A 6,000-nucleotide genomic window follows, 5' to 3' on the forward strand; every position below is an offset into this window, starting at 1 on the left:
TCATTACCGGTAATGAACCACTGCAGCCACTGCAGAATTCGGTGCCACCCACAGCCGATCGGCCATCCTTTCAGACCTCTTCGATCCATCCAATCACGTTTTCTATTCCGATGTAGAGAAATGTCGAGTTGCACACTAACTATTTCCTCCGTTCTCTTTCGCAAACATATCACTGAACAAAACTTCACAAGTCACTCAGGAAAAATAATTCAGTTCAACATCATTAGCTTCCGAAGGACCTGCGAGGACAGACTGACCAAACCTGCGTTCAGTCGTGAAGCTTGTGGGTGTGTTGTGATCCGAAGGGACAGAGACAGGCCTGCGACACAGAGCGAAGGCAGGAACTCAGAAATGTGGCCATAAATGGGCAGACAGTCAGTCACAGTCATTGATTCTGACACACGGCCCGGTAGTTGTTCAGTCAGTCGGGGAGCGAGGCCTACAGCCAGCAAACAAAAAGCCTGGCCTGAGAATAAGGCCGAGACCCAATAAGACGGATGGACAGACAGACATCTGACTCAACGTCAAAACGCAGCGTGATCGAATCACGTTAAGGTGATATCATTTTCACAGTCGCTCAGGGTCCTGCCCACAGGTTTTATAGCGGGGCAGTGTTTTATGGATGGGCTGTTCATTGTTAGTAAAATAACATTGATCGGAATTTAATTTGTTACATTAAAGTGCTCTTTGTTTGTTAATTTTGATCTACATCCTCGACAGTATATACAGAAACAAGTAACAATGTTTGAGGGATGTGGTTTGTTCAATATTCGTTGTTAAACCCTGTCAGCTGGTGTAAAAATAAACACAAACTACCCAACACGTGGGTAAGCCCATAAAGCTAAGATGTATACATGGCCGGTTAGCTCAGTTGGTTAGAGCGTGGTGCTAATAACGCCAAGGCCGCGGGTTGGATCCCCGTATGCGCCATAAGATTCCTATTGCAATATTTTGGTGACTTTTAAAAGTTTTGCAGTCTTCAGAAACAAGCGAATCCACACAAAATGTCATAAGGTCAATTTATTGGAGTAACATCCATTAATATGTTTTCTGATCTATCTTTTTGAGGTCCAAAGTGGATGGTCTCAAACTTGCTTACGTTGAAATCCATTTGCCGCAGTTTTGCCCATTCACTTAATCTTGTAATATCTCTCTGTAATCTCATTCTTCCATCCACACTGCTTATAATTCTGTCTATCTTTGTGTCATCGGCAAACTTGGATATGTGGTTCTCGATCCCGTCATCTAATATCAATGAGACCGCCTAAATTGGGGTAAATTCACATTCAGCTTCAATCTCCACATCATCTTGAGACATTTTATTTACTCCGTGTGTGTTGCGCCTTGGAAACTTCTGCACTTTGTCCTCTGGAGCTCAAATATAATTGAATTCGAACAACTGCAAAGATGTCAGAATCCAATTGGTGACTTTTCACTAAAAAGCAGTGAGGTAACAGGGCTCGTCCGGGATTTCTCGCATATTCCATTCGTAAAACGCCCAAAGCGAGAATCATACCCCTAGACCAACGAGCCGCTTGCTAGAAAGCCCTGCAGCCGGTTTAAAATTTCACCATAGTCTTCAATCGATCGGCGATCATTTCCAACCGCTTCTGTCCACTCAATCTCGTTTTCTATTCCTATATACAGCATTATCAAGTTGTACACGACCTATTTCCAGTCACCAATATTAGCCTCTCTTTACTAAATTCGTTTGCAATGTACGACTTGTTTTTTCAAATCATACTTTTCAGAATTAGTTGATCTGAAGCTTCAGTGGCATTTGTCTCGGCATCGTCAGAGTCTACTGTGAGGGCGAAGAGACATAAATGTGGGGACATTAGCTCCGAATTTATCAGCTGGATTGCACCTTTATTTTTCCGACCGTCTCAGTCTTTTTTTCCTTTATGTTTCCCTGCTGGTGTTGCGGATTCGATCAGCCTTCACCGTTCCAGGAAGCCTGAGAAGTCCATCAGGGGCCAACACAAAGAGACAAGAGACAGGGAGAGATAGAGAGATAAATGTAAATAAAGTCGAGTATAAATGGGTGGTTCTGCAAAGTAGCAGAATTTTAGTTGCAGATTGTGAGAGATTCTTCCTCGTGTATTTGAATTTTGCAAGAGTACATTGGGCACCCAATTAAAAGCGCCGGCCACGCTCGAGTATCTCTCATGCTCTGAGAGAGATAAATGAAGTGAATTAGATCCAGTTCATTCATTTGAGCATTGAATGGATCTTTAAACAATAATTCAGCGGGCAGAATTCGAACCTACGAAGCAAAACTCCATTTAATTTTGAATTTAACGCTTCAATCCCTCGGTGATCTCAGCGGCACGTGGCAGTTCTTGCATGGCTGTCGTTCAGACTGCGTTGGATTTTCACCGGAGCTCTGTCAGACTGCATTTTCTTTCAGGTCGGATTCCAAATGGACACATGTATTCACTGATCACAACACAACTGGTATTGGTGGTGCAGGGGTCGAATTATCGTTGATCACTTGAAAGACACAGGTTCGATTTACGACCAATGCGGGATATTTTTGCCTTCCAACTTCATCCACTAAAAACCGGACGAAGTGAAACTTTCTTGGCGCCTCTTTGGGCAAATCAGGTTCAGTAAATTACAGTTTCTTAGCGGGAAGCCGAGCCGGTCTGAGGCGCTTCTTTCAAGTCTCCACCTCCCCTGGAGGCGTGGGTTGGATTTTGAATTCTGGCACTTAATCGTTTACAAATATTTGTTTTCTATTTTCTGTTCCTTTGGCTGAGGGTGATTTTTCTTCGCGGTTGATTTGATTCGCCCAGAAAATCAACCCGATATCCGTCCACGGTAGGTTTGTATTTAAGTAAACCAGCAAGAAATATAAGAACGGATTGTCCTTCACAGTAGCTGCTTCGCACTCGCCTCCAAGCAGCTCCACGACCAGCAGAGAAATCTTGGCTTCCGTTGGCCCGCTCTCTGAATACATTAATTACTTTGCTTCAATCCTCGGTATCGAGCAACAGCAAGTGAACAACAGCAGAGCGGGAAACCACAGTAATCATGAATGATGCTGAGAAGAGCCCGAGCCTGTGGAAGACAGACCAGGTCATCAGAAAGGACCAGTCGCCCCGAGCTTGAGGGAACAGCGAGAGTCTGTCTGACTGACTGGGAGAAGATTTTTTGCCTGAAAGTGAATGCGGTTTGAAGTGTTGCAGCTCGAAGGCACTCCCTGCTGGCGAGGAGAGGCAAATGCTCCAGCAAAACAGCCGTGTTCGAGCAGACACAGAAAGCCTTCAGGTTTGAGAAAGGGAAAGAGGCGTCCTGTGCCACAGCGCCAAAATGTTCAGCTGTAAACTTACGAGAGCGGCTTTGAGCTAATTGCTGCTTGATCGCTCCTTTGAGATAGAATTGAACCAACGATCTGAAGATTGATTCTTTTGAAGTGTACTGTTCGACCAGCAAAGCTATCGTCGACCGGAGAAAAATTTACCTCTCTTTGGTAATTGTTTAGTGAGCGCCTTTTGATGTTCCCAGACTCGTGGAGTCTCGTGCTCATGACCGAGGTTGACTCGGTACATGTTCATACCGCAGCGCTGTGGGAGTGTGAGCTGCTGCTAATTCTCCGCAATCTGAGCTAATAAATAGCGCATCTCCTGATGGGTCAGAATATTCTCGATTCGACCTCAATCTGGTTTAAAGGCTTCTGTCGTTTTTGTATTAGTTTATGGCTTTCGATAGTTTGTAAAGTGATCAAATTTCATCCCATGCTTAGCACAAAAATCTTATTGAAGTTTTGACTGTCTCTCGGTCACCACGTCAATATCTCCTTCAGTCTGAAATAGAAAGTTAGCTGTTGATTAACGCAATGATTCAACTACAAACTGCGATTAATTAGCTTCATGCAGTTAATTTAATAGGATCTTCACTCTTGTTAGAGTTAATTCCCTGACCGCGAATCGAACCAAGCGGTGGTGGGAGCAGTGCAATCGTAAACCACCAGTCCATCGGGGAGCTTCCAAGATTGCGCACCAGACACCGTAGAACTGATAACATTTATTTATTTTTCACTCTTTCGTGATTCATTCAGCTCTGTGTTTATTCTCAGGCCGCTTATCTCTCCCTTCCTTTCAGATTCTGACTGCGGATATTCTTGTGGTTCAATATGAATAAGATACCATATCTCACAGCCCCGGTATATTTGCCGATTCTCTCTGCAGTTCTGTACAAAATCAAACTGTACGCAGATACCGACAGTGTCTCTCTCTCACTCCCCACAGAAGCAGCAGGAGATGCCACTTTAAACTGCCAGTTGCTTCAAACGATGCCCGAAAGAGCTGGGTTGCCTTGCAGCTTTCCCAGCAGCTGCATTGATTCGGTGGGTGAATTTTGGGAAATTGAATGATTTACACCGGCAGCTTGTGGTTGTAATTTATCTCACTTTCTATTTCATGTACATGCCTACTTGCACTTGGTGCTGTCGTTTCCTGAACATCATCTTCTGTCGCGATACTAGTTCGAACAGAAAATGCCATTTTGTGCGAGCAACTTGTCTGGCCTGAAAATGATCTGAATCACAAAGGGGCAAGTCGGAAAGGCCGCGTTGCTCTGCTTGTTCGCAGCAAAGAATTTTCAGCGTTTCCTTGTAGTCTTGTGTTTTGGATTCGGCGTTTTCATCACCGTGGCAACGGTTCGATTGTTGTCTGTCTCAACATCCGCATCTTATACACTCTACCATAAGTGTACTGTAATCAATTTGCTGATTTTTTTACTGTGAGGGCGAAGAGATATAAATATGGAGGCATTAGTTCTGAATTCATCAGCTCGGTTACACCTTTGCTTCTCCTACCGTCTCAGTCTATCTATCTTTACAGTTCTCTGCAGGTTCGATCATCCTTGGCCGTTTAATAAAGCCTGAGAAGTCCATGAGGGGAAACCACAGAGAGTCAAAAGACAGATTAAAGTATAGAAACAAATGTCAAGTTCTGCGAACGAGCAGAATTTAACATGGAGCTCGGGAGAGATTCCTTCAGATGTCTTGTAAGAGACCATTGGTCTCCGAATTAAACACGTCTGCGGCGCTGACATATCTCATTGAAGGAGAGAAATGCGGCTGGTTAACAGCAGTTTATATTTATTTTAGCATTGAACAACACTATAAGAAACGGCGCTGTGAGCAGGATTATGAATCTGCGGGGGAAAACCCTCTTGGATTTTCAGTCCAACGCCTTCAGCACTCGGCCATCGCAGCTGCAAGCAATTGAAATGCACGGCTGTAAATCAGAATGCGTCGGATTATCACAAAAGATCTGTGAAATGATGTGCTTTCAGGCAGGTTTCCAACTATACACTTGCAGACCCTTACCGTGCGGACATTGCTGTTTTAGTGATAGAATTCTCGTCTGCCAAGAAGGAAGCCTGGGTTCGACCTTTCGTCCAATTCAGGACAATTGGCATTCTGCGTTCATGAGATCGCATGAAATAGGATACATTCGCAATTCGCTTCAATCTGCGTACCATTTTGAGACATTTTCCTTTCTCCATGTGTGCTGCGTCGAAAAACCACATTGCAAGTCCAACGCCTTAATCATTGGGTCATCGCAGCTGCGAACGACAAATCCGACACGGCTGTGGATCAAAATGCTGAATGTTGAAACAGGCGATCTATGAGACTGTATGTTCTTGGCTTCCAGCTGAACACATGCAACCGGCTGTTGTGCGGACGTTGCTGTTTCAACAGTAGAATTCTCGCCTGCTACTCGGGAGGCTCGAGTTCGGTTACCGATTAATGTCGGAGTATTTTTATTCCGCGTTCATGTGAATTGGGATATATTTATATTTCGATTCATGTTCAGCATCAACCTGCACACCATCTTTAGACATTTATTTTCTCCACGTGAGTTGCGTCGACAGAGCCTTTACATTCTGTCCTCTCGGGCTCCAACATGCTCATTCCTGCCTTCCACACACTGTCAAGACGTGAAAAACCAATTAATGAACTTGCACTTAAAATGGCAACGCAGGGCT

The 6,000-nt window shown here is 44.3% G+C and overlaps 1 non-coding gene across 1 annotated transcript; it reads left to right on the forward strand.

Annotated features, from left to right (window-relative positions):
• Positions 1-856: 856 nt before the first annotated feature.
• trnai-aau (transfer RNA isoleucine (anticodon AAU)) lies at positions 857-930 on the forward strand. Its single transcript has one exon. It is a non-coding gene; the product is annotated as a tRNA-Ile (tRNA).
• Positions 931-6,000: the final 5,070 nt, after the last annotated feature.

The sequence above is a fragment of the Heptranchias perlo genome, chromosome 20 (genome assembly GCF_035084215.1).
Source record: "Heptranchias perlo isolate sHepPer1 chromosome 20, sHepPer1.hap1, whole genome shotgun sequence".
NCBI lineage: Eukaryota > Metazoa > Chordata > Chondrichthyes > Hexanchiformes > Hexanchidae > Heptranchias > Heptranchias perlo.